Below are 15,100 nucleotides of genomic sequence, written 5' to 3'. Positions count from 1 at the left end.
TCGTGCACCCAGGTTCGTCGCTGAGTACACTATCGCAGGCGCTCCTGTTATGCAGCGTCAAGAGTAACCGCAACCATGGTCTCCGAGCTGATAGTCGATACTGCTGCAAACGTCGTCGAACTGTTCGTGCAGATGGTTGTTGTCCTGCAAACGTCCCCATCTGTTAACTCAGGGATCGAGACGTGGCTGCACGATACGTTACAGCCATGCGGATAAGATATCTGTCATCTTTACTGCTAGTGATACGAGGCCGTTGGGATCCAGCACGGCGTTCCGTATTACCCTCCTGAACCCACCGATTCCATATTCTGCTAACAGTCATTGGGTCTCGACCAACGCGAGCAGCAAAGTTGCGATACGACAAACCGCAATCACGATAGGCTACAATCCGACCTTTATCAAAGTCGGAAACGTGATGGTACGCATTTCTCCTCCTTACACGAGGCATCACAACGTTTCACCAGGCAACCCCGGTCAACTGCTGTTTGTGTATGAGAAATCGGTTGGAAACTTTGCTCATGTCAGCACGTTGTAGGTGTCGCCACCAGCGCCAACGTTGTGTGAATGCTCTGAGAAGCTAATCATTTGCTTATCACAGCATCTTCTTCCTGACGGTTAAATTTCGCGCCTGTAGCGCGTCATCTTCATGGTGTAGCAATTTTAATGGCCAGTAGTGTATTATGCAGAGGATAACGTCGGTGGATCCACGAGGAATTTGCAGACAATGTCGTTGGTAACTCCAGAAGACTGTAGCGAAACGCAGTGACACATGCAGAGGACCGATGATGGGTGCGGCGTCTGAGATTTGGTCCTCACGTAACGTATTGTGCGTAAAAACGCGGAGAGATATGCTACTGTTCTATTACACTATTGGTGACAGATCACTGAAGGCAGTAACTAACATCCTGAGTGACCTAATGTGGGGTGACCACCGAAAACACACATCAAGAAAGCAGATGTCAGGCTGAGATTCAAGGGAGAATCATAATGAAATGTAATATATCTACGAATGAAGTACCAAAAACCCCACACTCTTCAAAAAATCGAACTCTCACGTGTAAAATAGCTTAAAACCACTGATTACTTTACAAATGAGTTAATGTGTTACGTATTGACTTTAAGCATGACAGAAAAAAAAGTTTAGTAATGGATGGACAAGATGTTTAAAGTTTTTTGTAAGTCACAGTGTGCTCTCAGTACCAAACACCGGATAAGTATATTCTGGGTGTTTTTTTAAAATAGAGATGGGGCCCCTCCGCGCCCGCACCATCATGGTGACCAAACCAAAAGTTCTACTGTCACCTCCGTTAACATGTTAGTTATCTAGTAAGTGGATCACAGGATGCTGGGCTGTGATGTTATCCGTGCGCCTGGGTAAGACTACGCATTAACACGGTCCATCAAGTGATAGATAGTGGACGAAACGCGAGTGAGGATAACGATTTGAAGAGCAGAGGGGAAAAAAGTGCCATGGCTCGTGCCGTGGGAAAAAAACCTCTGCGACAGTGGGATGGGTAGTAAGAGCAGTAGTGGCTTACTAGCTGCGATAGTTCATACAACGTTGGATTTTTTAGTATGTGTATCATGCATCATTACCGTGGCAAGCGATGGCGATGTATCCCAGTTGCTGCAGCCGCTACATTCCTGGAACAATCAAGATCGTTATACAGTAGTGGTAGATCGGCCACAGATCATCTCACTGTGTTGGGGATGCGTGGAGCTTGTCTGCATGCAGTGTACGGTACGGCTTCCCTGCGTGGTGCCAGTTATTCGGCAGTGTGTTCCAGCTGGATATCCAGTAATGGCGTCTGATCAACGGGGGCTCACCTGTACCGTTATGTTTGCGTATGCTTGGCCATAGATGTTAGGTCCTTACAAGCATGTCTTTTGGTCTTTTATGTTTCCATCTATGGCTGTGGTCGTAGTTCCCCAGATTCAGAATAGACGGGTTCTGTATAGTCTTGTGGTGAGTTTGTGGATTACCTCCGTGAGAGTCTCAAGTCGGTATTCCCGGTGAAGGTCCGCGATGCGTGTGTATCGTGGATCATTGCTTATGATTTTGAGTACTTTGTTTTGTATGAGCTGGAGACGGCGCAGGCGTGTAGGTGCAGCGTATCCCCAGACAGGAGCTGCGTACGTCATCAGGGGTCGGATAAGTGTCATGTACATGGACCTCGACACCCTTCTGTTCAGTGTGCTACGCCTGTTGAGCATAGGGTAGAGCTGTTTGAGCCTTGTGCTAGCTCGGTTGATCGTGTGTTGTATGTGCCCCCCCCCCCCCCCCAGAGTAATTTGAGGTCCAGCCAGACACCGAGGTATTTGACTTTCTCACGGAAACGTATTGGGCGTGCATGTAGAGTTATTGGTCTGCAGTATCGGTGTTGGCGCAGTTGCTGCGGTCTTCTAGTGAACAGAACGGCTTCGCACTTGTCGACGTTTACTCTAACACGCCATTTCTCCAACCAAGACTCGGCCACTCTGAGTGCAGTCTGTAGGCGTGACGTAATGTTTGATAGTTTCCAATCTTGCGCGAGGGTGGCTGTGTCATCCGCGTAGATTGCCATCGTTGTGTTGTGTGTGGTTGGGAGATCGTTTATGTAGAGGTTAAACAGTAAGGGCCCTAGGATGCTTCGCTGGGGTACTCCCGCGTGTATACCGTTTCGTGTTGATTGTTTTCCCTGCACGTCAGTGTTGAAACTCCTGTCTGTGAGGTATGAGTGTATTAGACGCAGCAGCCCGTCGGGGAATCCTGCGTCGCTGAGTTTGCGAATGAGGCCGTTGTGCCATAGACGGTCGAAAGCCTTTTCGATGTCCAGGAACACCGCCCCTGTAGCTTTGTTTATGTTGAAGCCATATGTTATATGTTCAACTACCCGTAAGAGTTGTTACGTTGTGGAGAGGTGATTCCTGAAGCCGAATTTTTCCGGTCTCAGGATGTCATTTGTTATGCAGTGCCTAGTGATGCGTTTGAGAATCACCTTCTCAACAATCTTACTGAGCGAGCTCAGAAGGCTGATGGGTCGGTAATTTTGTGGGAGGCTGTGGTCTTTCCCCGGCTTCCTGAACACCAGGACCTTGCCCGTCTTCCAAAAGGCGGGGAAGTGTTGGTGTTTTAGTATGGTATTCCTTATGTGTGCTAAGTACTCAGTTGCTTTATCCGTGAACTGATGGAGAACACGGTTTGAATGCCATCATGACCAGGGGCTTTCCTAGCAGCGGAATGCATTATAGCCCAGGAGACTTCGGCTGTTCTAGCATGTCGAATGTCGTCGCGAGATGGTTGGGCTAGAATGCGTGTAACCTCTTGGTCAGTAGCAAGAGTGAACGCTGGATCTGATGGTACCAGGTTCGGTGTGAATGGCGTTGTGAATGTGCGGGCCATTAGTTCTGCTTTCTCTTCCGCTGAGTATGCAGGTCCGTCAGGCCCTTCAAGCGTTGGGGCGTATATTTTCTCCCTGGTGAAGTGTCGGGCTAGCTGTCACACGCCAGGTCGTGCGGTGTCCAGCCCTTCGAGTTCTTGGTTCCACTGTTGTGTTCTGTTTGTTTGTATTTTATCGTGTATGATGCCCTGTAGCCTGTTAATGTGCCGTTTGAAGTACTGACGCCTGGTGCGCTGCCATTGTCTCCTGAGGCGATTCCTCATTGAGATTAGGCCCAGGATTTCCTGGGGCAGTGGGTAATTTGCGTTCAGTTTTAAGGAAAAGTTAGTTTCTCACGCATCTCGATGTTTATGACGACTTATCTTATAAAGCGCCAAAATTTGTTTTGCGTTGAATCGGCATTACTAGTAGGAGTCGCCTCATCTTACCATCAAAATTTGCTGTTATGAAAAGAAAGTGATGTAGTGAATTGTTTGGAAAGTGTTAGAATTTGTATTTTTGTAAAATTTTGTTGAGACTATCGCCTAAAAATATATGGGCACCAGAATCCGATCACAGTCAGCGAGTTTACTACGCACGGACGACTGTAAAGGTGCAACTTGCGGCAAAGATAGCATCTACAGGCGCAGCTGGCCACCACAAGACCCTAACGACAGCCACAAAGAAAAGCCAATTATTATTAAAAGAGAGAATTAGCGTGCTATGTTCGTTCACATTGTAAATGGTTCTTGGTTTGTCCCATGAGAAATTCAGTTAGTCGTTGTTGGCTTGTAGCCGGACTAACATCAGTCCGAGTCGGGATTAGACTCGAGGTTGTTTGAGTCAAACGCTACAGTCGTTTAGGGGAATTCTGTCAGATTGTTATCGGCTTGTTTGAAAGACATTTACTCCGATCTCTGATAATTTTTATCTCACTTTGCCGAGCGAAAAACGTCAAGTGATTGATTTGTGAGGTAGCAGTGGTAGTTTAGGACAGGTTTCTCGTTGTTGGTGATTTTATGCTAAAACAATTACTGAAAGAAGTATAACTTGAAACCCACTCGCTTGTAGCCGATACGTATCTCGGTGGACTAGAGATGTTCCATTTTGTTGTGGGAGATAAGTGAAGTTATCATGTGAAGTCTTTATTTGAATATGAATGCGGAGAAAGCACGCACAAAGGAAACAGTGCCTCTGCGTTGATGTATTAGTGTATTTGTAGGTGAAAACAACCACTTAGAAAATGGTGCCTTTGCGATATTGTCTTAGGGATTATTTTGCGACTTCAACTTGAGTGTCGATGTAGTTTAGTTAAGGTTTTGAAATCTCTATGTAGACACAGGGACTGTGTCATCTTGGTATTTGTATGTGATGTAGCACGAACCATTCTATGTTAGTAGGGCTTTTGCACGCGCAGTCTCGAATTTAGTAGCTTTTCCTAGAAGACCCTAAACGACAAAGCAAGAACCATTGTTACTGAGTGCACGGTAACTGTCTCTGCTATCGTGCGATTTCCGTCTTTTAAGTAATTCCAATAGTAGTGGGGCCGTGTGCAGTCAATTCCTAAAGTGGAATTATTTTTATGTCCATTTTAAAATTCAAGCAGTATAAAAGTGGCGTTGACACCCAGTTAATTCCACTTAGTGGGGTTTGCTTGATTGGCTAGCACTCGTAAAATAAAACCTGACTTGTAGATAAAAGTAACCATGCAATAAAGACAGAGCAGTTCCTGTTTTAAAAATAAAAATAGTGTCCCGAGTCTCATTTGCCCCACATTTAACATTCAAGGATATTTTAAAAGTAAAGTTCAATTTTATAGCAAACGAATACTTTGCAAATACTTTAAGTGGTAAAACGAAGTCAAAGATAAGATAAAGAAAAGTCTGCAACGTTATAAAAAGCAAAGATATAAATTCCCAAGAAAATAGGAATATTGGTTCAGATTTGTTCATTTCCAAATAGAGATAATGTTTCACATTCCTTAAGCTAAAAGAAAGAGAGAAATTATCTCCAATATTTTTTACTTAAAGAGAATGATGATTAATTCGTGAAAGGAAGATGACTCAGTTATTGATGTGAGTGTGAGGATTATAAAAGGAATTAATACATTGGTATTCAAGTTAAGCAACAATGTTATTGTAACTTGGCTGCTACGTACAGAAGTTACCTCTGATTTATACTGTCAATCAAACAAGAGAGTAAATTATACCTATACAAGTGCGACATAAAATAAATATTATTTAAAGTTGCAGACACGTTCACTGCAATTAGCTGGTTCTACGCAATTTGGTTGAGGTTTTGAACTGGAAAAATATTTATACAGTATTATCGAGCACGACAGCTCGTTCCCTTTTAGTTGAATATTTCTGTTACGTCATTGCTTAGCGAGGTGCGTTGTAGTGTAGTAGAGTTACATACTGGAAGATTTAATTAGTGGCTGTAAGTGGTGAGGTCGCGTATGTGATTTTCTATCCAAAGTATACTATAGCGCATAGAATTTTCCATTGAAGCTGAGATCGTCTTTGGGTGTAGTTATTCGTACGAACTTGTAAATGTTTTGATAGTCATATGCGTTATTAATATTATTATTATCATATACCGGTAGCTACCAATAGCCCGTAAAACAACAAACAGTATCTGTGGCAATTCTGTAGTGCACAATATGCTCGTAGTGGTACATAGTTTGGGCTGTATCGAGAGAATTTCAACATTCAAGTAAACGTGTGTACGTTGTGATTGTACAGACGTGATTTCCAAAACAGAAGTTTACGCCCGCTGATTATCTTACGCATTGTCATATCTGTGAAGTCGAGTGGCGTACTTTCATAATAGAGGCAACAGAGCAGATCCTCGTGTCGAGCTACTTGAGGACAGCTGAGCGAAACTAAGGCGTTGGCGTCTGCTGTGCGATGCTGCTCTCTCATTACGTGCCACTGTGTCTCTGTACTGCCTAATCGTTTTGCCGTCTCTACGAGGGTGGTCGTGTTTGCTGCGTGACGCGGTATAATCTGCTGACCAACGTGTCGTGCAATGGTATAAGTTTTTAGGTGCATTCAGTGCTATATGCACTGTCTGCAAGCTATGTTGCGAATAGAATCCGTAGTAAAGAAGTAATACATTAAAACTTCATGTCTGATGCTGAAGTCTAACTGCACGCACATTGAAAATGTAGTAAGCGACATCATTTGGGGAGGGGAGAAAAAGTTTCGTAAAAGTTTGAAATTACGTGTAAAGATTACTGCAAGTGAATAAGTGCTCCCGTTCTCGAATAACGGATAAATATAGTCTGTTCGTACGTTGTCAAGACATACACACAGTTTCCAACTGTAAAAGCTTGTAAAAGTAGTTTTTCAGCCACCTAAGTATTTATGACCTCATATCACCTAAACTACGTATCGTTGAGTAATATAATTTTTTACGTACATTCGCTAGTTTATGTGGATACCAACTACAAAATTCGTTGTGAATACAGACAATAGTAAAGAAGTAATAAACTAAAGCTTCATGCGTAGTGTGGCAGTTTTACAGCATGAACTACGAAAAATGCTAAGTGGTAAACTTTTTTCCCTTCACCACTTCGTGCGTGGGGGCGGGGGGGCTGCCAGCGAGAAAAATTTTCATTAAGGTTTGAAATTATGAGTAAAGTTTTTTGCAAGTCACTAAGTGGTCTCATTCTTAAATACTGAATGAATACGGTCAGGGTATTTCCGCGCGTTGATTTATACAATTTATAACTGTAATACTTATTGTGTTGAACTTTCCACATAAGTTTATGCTTTCTGATGGGTATATCATGTGAGCATTTTAAATTTTTAAAGCCGATCACTAATCGCATGAAATACTGAAAATAAACTTCTTGTTGACCTTGGTACATCGTTAGACAGGCAACCGGCAAGTGGTGAGTAGTTCCCTGCTCCAGGCTATTCGCTTAGTATTACTGCAAGGTGTGTAAATTTTCATAGAAATTTTCCTTTTTCTGGATGTCTGGAATGGGGTTCGTAAGATTTGAGTTGGTTAGACATGGGCGTCCAGCCTCGGCAGAGAAGCTGCGGTGTACAGAGGTGAGCTAGATGTGATCTCTGCTCTGCAAAGATGCGCACCAGATTGATCCGTTGGTCGCAAGGAGAGGCTAGGAAAGGAAAGGAGGCAGACAGATGAGCTTTGGCATTAGATGTGAATAGTCGAGTTTTTGTTTAGTAACAGTACGCAGCAAAGAATGGAATTTTTTGGGAATTATATTATGGATTAATGGAAGATTTATTATTGTCAAAAAAAGAATTGATTTTTACATTGGTACGATTATACTTATTTGCGGCAGTGGTCTGACAATGTAGCATTCTTGGTTCGTCAGACGGCCAGGTCAGGAACCTTCTTGCTTTTCACTTTTTTGTTTGGATTTATCAATCTTGTTTGAGAAATGGATTTATTAAGTATTAGATTTTGGAATTTTGTTTAAGGAGAGATTATCCATGTGAAGTTTAATTTTTTTAATTCTTGGATTATAGTTATATTATTTACGAGAAAACTTAACTGTTACTTAAGTTTCATTAAACGCTATTAAGTCAAATGATACGAAATTGCTATTGAGTTCGTTTAACGCAGAGACATTGTCCGCATCCTATGAGTCAATCAATTTGCAGTTTATTTAAAACCATTACCAAAAATTATGAAACAAGAATGATAGCAATGTTTTTAGAGAAAGCTTTGCGCCTTGCACCTCAGTAGTTAGATTTTGCAGCCCGGTTATCAGGACACGCTATCACTACGAGAGAAGTTTGCACAGCGTTATCCAGTGCGACTCGGCTAAACCAAATAGAGTAGAAAAAAGATTCTTTCTTTAATTAAATTTCACAGGGACCAACTTCAGTTTCAGCTAAATTCATAAGATATGGCGACAAAATAGTGTCACGTACACCTCTAATGCCAGGCATGTAACTTCGTGTAATCGTACCAGATAGAGCTAGTTTGCTGTATAGGTCTAGAGAGCCTGTATAGGGAGAGAGTGGCCAACCGGACGATACGGCGGCCATTTTTCTGCCAAACTGCAGATATATATATCTATTATTATGTGCGATTGGACCCATACGGATCACGCAAAGCTTTTCCGATTCAATTTTTTAATTCTCCAAACTTCTCTCATTCTTTCCCCATGAATTCTCTTTCTTTCCTCTGTCCATTTTGTCCCCTGTCTCTTGCAAACTTCATTCTCGGGTTGTACTTTCCAACTATTGATTTTTTGCCTGTATACATTTCTGTTTATAACTTCTGAAGAATTTATTTGTGCATTTGCTAGATCTGTTTTGGTTTCTTGTAGTCAGGGTATGGTTTTCAATTTTTCAATGTATATTAAAATTTTGTGGGAGAGTCTTCTTTTCCGGATGTCTGCGGCGAGGTTAGATAATTTTTCTGTAGTTTTCCGAGACTGTAACCTGTATCCATCTTCCGTTCTTTTTGGGCCAAGAATCTTTCTGATAATTTTGCGTTCCTCTTTCAGGATGCCTTCCAGGTCGCCTTTTCTATGGAGTGTGAGTGTTTCGCTGGTATATAGTGCTTCGGGCTTGATTACTGTATTGTAGTGTCGTATTTTTGGGTGAATGGAGAGACACTTTTTATTGTAGATGTTGTGGGTTTTCCAGTATGCTCTTTTCAGTTTTTGCAGTCGAACTTTTTGAGCAGTTTTCTCTCCCCCTGTGGGTTCTAGGACCTCGCCTAAGTATTTAAAGAATGGAACTCTCTCAATTTGTCCATATTTTGTAGTCAGTTTTTGAGTTTCAAATTTAGAGCAGATGAATTTGGTTTTTTGGAAGGAAATTTGTAGCCCAACTTTTTCGGCGCATTCTTTGAGAATGTCTATCTGTTTAATTGCTGCGGTCTCGTTTTCTGCTAGAATGGCCACGTCATCTGCAAATGCCAAGCATGAAATTTTAATACCATCTTTAGATCTTCCTAGTTGTATAGGCTTCCAGTAATTTTGATTCTTCAGTATATATATATATATATATATATATATATATATATATATATATATATATATATATGAAAGAAAGTCGTAAGCAGTTGTTTACTTGTGACATGCAAAAAGTTTGAAGACGTGACAAGAAGTACTAATACGTCTCACACTTTTTGCGTGTCACAAGTAAACAACTACTTACGACTTTCATTCATCTGACGTAATACAGGTACGTTAAATCTATAGCGTTACGCACTTCCGATACAAAACAAATGCTTAACACTATATTTTTTTTATTTGGGTTACTTTCATTGCAATATGTCTAGTAAACGAACTTTAAAGGAGACAAATGCAAGTAACGAATAATTTTTACAGCCACTGTATCAAATTTTCCCGTGCTGTACGTAGTAGGCTACTAAGAGTATATTATAGCTTAAAGAAAGGAATTTAACGAATGATTTCGCCGTATTGCCTTGTGCTTTTGATTCGGTGAGTGTGTACTCCACTACTCCATTACTGGTCATTCAAAAGTCCCGCCCGCAGTTTGGCAGAAAATACCTCTCGTAGATAACAAACGAAAAAGATTACAACAATCAGGTAATGTTAAATGTAGGCTACTGTAATAACGAACAAATATAACAAGAAAACTACCGTATCCCTTCTACCCCACAGTAAGTAGGCCTATTAAAAACTGTCTTCAAGAGTACCTACAAATATTTCAGCAACCACGACAGCTGCGGAAAACATGCTTACAACTTTCCTGCGTCAACAGTCAGGCAATAATACGGAAACCAAAATAATGCCTAGTGTTCTGATTCGGAACTAAATAGAGTTTGACGCTATAAAGTCGAATGAGCATGGCACAACAATTACAGGAACTTCCCGTTTCCAGCTAGGACTGTCAGATATCGGCTTCAGAAAAGCTTGTGATGCTACCAGTATACACGCAAACGTTAATTACGTACTGAAAACGATATACAACTAAATCGAACATGCATGCACAACGCGTAACAAGTCTCTCAATAATTCAAATAAGTTTTAATCGTTTCCAAAAGTCCTCTGAACTTCAATTCAACTCAAAAGCACGTCGAACATAGGAAGCGCGAGAGACGTTAGGCAGAAAAATGGCGCCAAAGCTAATCAACCAATCACGGGCAACTTCACCTATGGCCACTCTCTCTGTACACAGGCTCTCTAGTATAGGTCGGTTTTGTGATGCCAGCTAGCGGCAGAAAAAGGTATTACAAGTTCCTCATCACCCTTCATCTCAACGGTACATACGCCACTGTGTCTTATGTCACTCAGCTGGACGGTTGCTATTATATCAAGGTAAGCATTATTGATCGTTTTAGCCAGTGTATTAATGAATAAGTGCAAAGAACTATATATTTTCGTGATCCTTCAAGGTTCATATTTAAGGTTCCAAACCTTAATTTGTAATAATACTTCGTAATATTAGACAAACGAATGTATACTCTGCTGAGGTGTATGGTAGCACTTGAACGCCATAGTGGCGTTCGTTATAGGTCTCCATACAGCATTATAATGGCGTTATAGGTCTACATACAAAAGATTTACGCTATTACAATTATGGTACACTACTTACTGTTCTTTACTGCATTTTATGTATTTACAATACTAAAACAGCCATATTGCATAAAACTGCCGTAACTATTCTAAACGGCATTTTCTTTCATTTTAGACGCCAAAAAGAGCATTATGGTCAGAAGAACAGTTGAAGGCAATGCAGTAAACGAAGGGATGAGTGTGAAAAGGGCTTCAGAAGTACATAAAATTCCTAGAAGGACTCTACGCAATCATATCCAAACTGGATCACATGCCAGGAAGCTTGACCGTAGTCTTTACCTTAGTAAGTGGGAACCTGTAAGAGTTATCGAGCTGAAAGGTAACAACTGTTTCGTCGTGTTTCTCGTGTTGCCTGTACCTGCTGGCGGCGTGCGGGATGACGCGGCGTTTCTGGAGAACGCGGAGCTGGCTGCAGTAACGGTGCAGCCGCGTGTGCCGCTGTATGCTCCCTGTCCGGCCTGTGATGACGGCGCGTTCTGCGCGGCGCCGCACGCCTTGTCCACTCGGCGAGGAGCGTGGCGGAGCTCTTCTGTCACGCCGCGCCGCGCCGCGCCGCGCCGCCCCCACACCGAGCCCACAATTGCCTGTAATTGTTGTCGCCCGGCTCTACAGCTGTCGCTTCAGTGACTGAATTGACACGTAGGCACTCTTATGGTCGGGGGAATGCAAAGAAACGAAAATGTCCGCAACGTATACTTTGTAGCAGTCTCGGCAACACGGCTCGGTACATTATATTTTCTGCTGTTTAAAAATACGCTAATAATCATTTATCAGTCCAAAGATTCGTACATTTAAGGCAACAGTGTACATCGCACGAATGGAGACAATTAGCGGAGCTCCCATAAAAAATTAGGCAACGGCCTTGCCGCAGTGGATACACCGGTTCCCGTGGGATCACCAAAGTTCAGTGCTGTTGGGCGTGGCCGGCACTTGGATGGGTGACCATCCAGCCGCCATGCGCTGTTACCATTTTTCGGGGTGCACTCAGCCTCGTGATGCCAATTGAGGAGCTACTCGACCGAATAGTAGCGGCTTCGGACAAGAATGCCATCGTAACGACTGAAAGAGCAGTGTGCTAACCCCACGCCCCTCCTATCCACACCCTCCTCTGAGGATGACACGGCGGTCGGATGGTCCCGGTAGGCCACTCGTGGCCTGACGACAGAGTGCATAAAAAGTTGCAGATATTCATGCGTAATACCAATAAGCAATGGTATTAGAATATGCCGTTGTAACCACTTCTACCTGCGATTCTTGATAGAATCGCACTCCCTCGTATAAAACAACGTCAAACGTCTGATTTATTTGCAAATGATCTAACGTGTTAAATACTCGAGGTCAGGCGAAACCCTAGGTTTGGGCGTATCTCAATATGTACGATGTATCTCCTGAACTATGCGTCGTACAGTGATATAATTTTCCAGGTGGTATACGCGGATACTGCCAGCAAGATGTATTGCGAATACAGTTGGCGATAAAGAAGTAATAAATTAATACGTCCTGCCTGACACTGAAGCTTTACTGCATGAAGAGTGAAAATATAGTAACATATAACATTTTTTTTCTTTCCTCAATTTGTGGTCGATATCAGCTAGACAAAGTTTCATAAAGATTTGAAATTATCTGCCAAGTTTATTGGTAGTCGCTAAGTGCTCTCGTTTCCATGTACTGCCTGAATATAGTCTAGGTAATTTGCGTGCCTTCAGTTACACGGCGTCTATTCATATACACTCATATACACTTCAATGTAAGCGGCAGTCTAATGAAAACGAGACTGATCGAAAAAAAGTAAGTAAACCAGATGTAACTGTGCTGGCGTACGTCTTCGCCAGCACACCGGTCGGCACTAGAAAACATTATACAGCAGGCGCTGAACTACGCCTGCTTATGACAACATACGACCGAGACACGTGCCCAGGATACGCACCGACAACGCCCTCTGGGCAGCGTGCGTACAGGCTGCCGCCGTCGACCGAGCTGTCTCAGTCTCTCGACCTCAGTACGTAACCTCGAGACTCAGTTCGCTTTACAACTCAATACGTCGCGCTGTGCTCTAGTCTTTCACAGTGATAGTCGTCGCCTCGCACTAAAAGCTAGCTGTGAGGGAACGTTAAAAAATGGTTCAAATGGCTCTGAGCACTATGGGACTTAACATCCGCGGTCATTAATTCCCTAGAACTTAGAACTACTTAAACCTAACTAACCTAAGGACATCACACACATCCATGCCCGAGGCAGGATTCGAACCTGCGACCGTAGCGGTCGCGCGGTTCCAGACTGAAGCGCCTAGAACCTCACGGCCACACCGGCCGGCAGGGAACGTTACTCATTGTATATAGTTGTGGTATGGACATGGACAAGACTCAAGAATTAGTACATATTATTTGATTGCTGTTGACCATAGAACTTCATGTTGGACCTAAATGAAGTTAAGTACTCAATTTGGTTCTTGTAATAAAGTGTATTTTAACCACGTGTGCATTTCGTGTGTAGTGAGAGAAAACCGTCCACCCACCTAGGATACCATCCTTCTTCATCCAGCCAGGAACCACAAAACATTACAAGAGGGCGCAGCCACACCAGTAATCACAGTAACTGTTAATACGTTTATCTCACTGAGACAATGCTGTCATGGAAAAATTGTTCGGCTGGCTACGGGACTACGATTGTATCCAGGCTGTGCACCTTTTCGTCGGAAGTAAATCGACGCCCACAAATACCGTTCTTTGGGACTCCAAAAATACGTTATTCGACCCGTCTGGAGGATGTGTAATGATTTCTCACATAAACGTCTGCAGCATAGTCGAAATAACCTTGGCAGCACATGGGTCTGCCACGTCATCTATACAGGGCCGATCTCTGCCCATGCAACTTCCATATTCTTTGGACCATGAAGAAAGACATTCGTGGCCGCCGACTTCCTTCGGACGAAGAGAAGCACGCCTGGGTACGATTATCGTTCCATAGGTTTCATCACCATTATCATCCTCATTTAAGACTGATTATGCCTTTCAGCGCTCAGTCTGGATCATAGTCCCCCTTATAAAATTCCTCCATGACCCCCTATTCAGTGCTAACATTGGTGCCTCTTCTGATGTTAAGCCTATCACTTCAAAATCATTCTTAACCGAATCCAGGTACCTTCTCCTTGGTCTACCCCGACTCCTCCTACCCTCTACTGCTGAACCCATGAGTCTCTTGGGTAACCTTGCTTCTCCCATGCGTGTAACATGACCCCACCATCTAAGCCTGTTCGCCCTGACTGCTACATCTATAGAGTTCATTCCCAGTTTTTCTTTGATTTCCTCATTGTGAACATCCTCCTGCCATTTTTCCCATCTACTAGTACCTGCTATCAACCTTACTGATAAGGTAACCTGAATCCATCCAGCTTTCGCTCCCATACAACAAAGTTGGTCGAAAGATTGAACGGTGCACAGATAACTTAGTCTTGGTACTGACTCCCTTCTTGCAGAAGAGAGTAGATCGTAGCTGAGCGCTTACTGCATTAGCTTTGCTACACCTCGCTTCCAGTTCTTTCACTATGTTGCCATCCTGTGAGAATATGCATCCTAAGTACTTGAAACCGTCCACCTGTTCTAACTTTGTTGCTCCTATTTGGCACTCAATCAGTTTATATCTCTTTCCCACTGACATTACTTTCGTTTTGGAGATGCTAATCTTCACACCATAGTCCTTACATTTCTGATCTACCTCTGAAATATTACTTTGCAAACTTTCAATCGAATCGGTCATCACAACTAAGTCATAAGTTCATAAATAATATGAACAACCGTGGAGACACGTTGCAGCCTTGTCTTACCCCTTAAACTACTCTGAACCATGAACTCAATTTACGGTCAACTCTAAGTGCTGCCTGACTATCTATTTAAAGACCTTTAATTGCTTGCAAAAGTTTGCCTCCTATTCCATAATCTCGTAGAACAGACAATAACTTCCTTCTAGGAACCCGGTCATATGCCTTTTCTAGATCTGTAAAGCATAGATACAATTCCCTGTTCCGCTCGTAACACTTCTCCATTATTTGCCTTAAGCTAAAAATCTGGTCCTGACAACCTCTAAGGGGCCGAAACCCACACTGATTTTCATCCAATTTGTCCTCAACTAATACTCGCACTTTCCTTTCAACAATACCTGAGAAGATTTTACCCACAGCGCTGATTAAAGAGATACCTCTGTAGTT

Source organism: Schistocerca americana, chromosome 8 (assembly GCF_021461395.2).
Source record: "Schistocerca americana isolate TAMUIC-IGC-003095 chromosome 8, iqSchAmer2.1, whole genome shotgun sequence".
In the NCBI taxonomy this organism is placed as follows: Eukaryota; Metazoa; Arthropoda; class Insecta; order Orthoptera; family Acrididae; genus Schistocerca; species Schistocerca americana.
Note: the sequence above shows the minus strand (reverse complement) of the source record.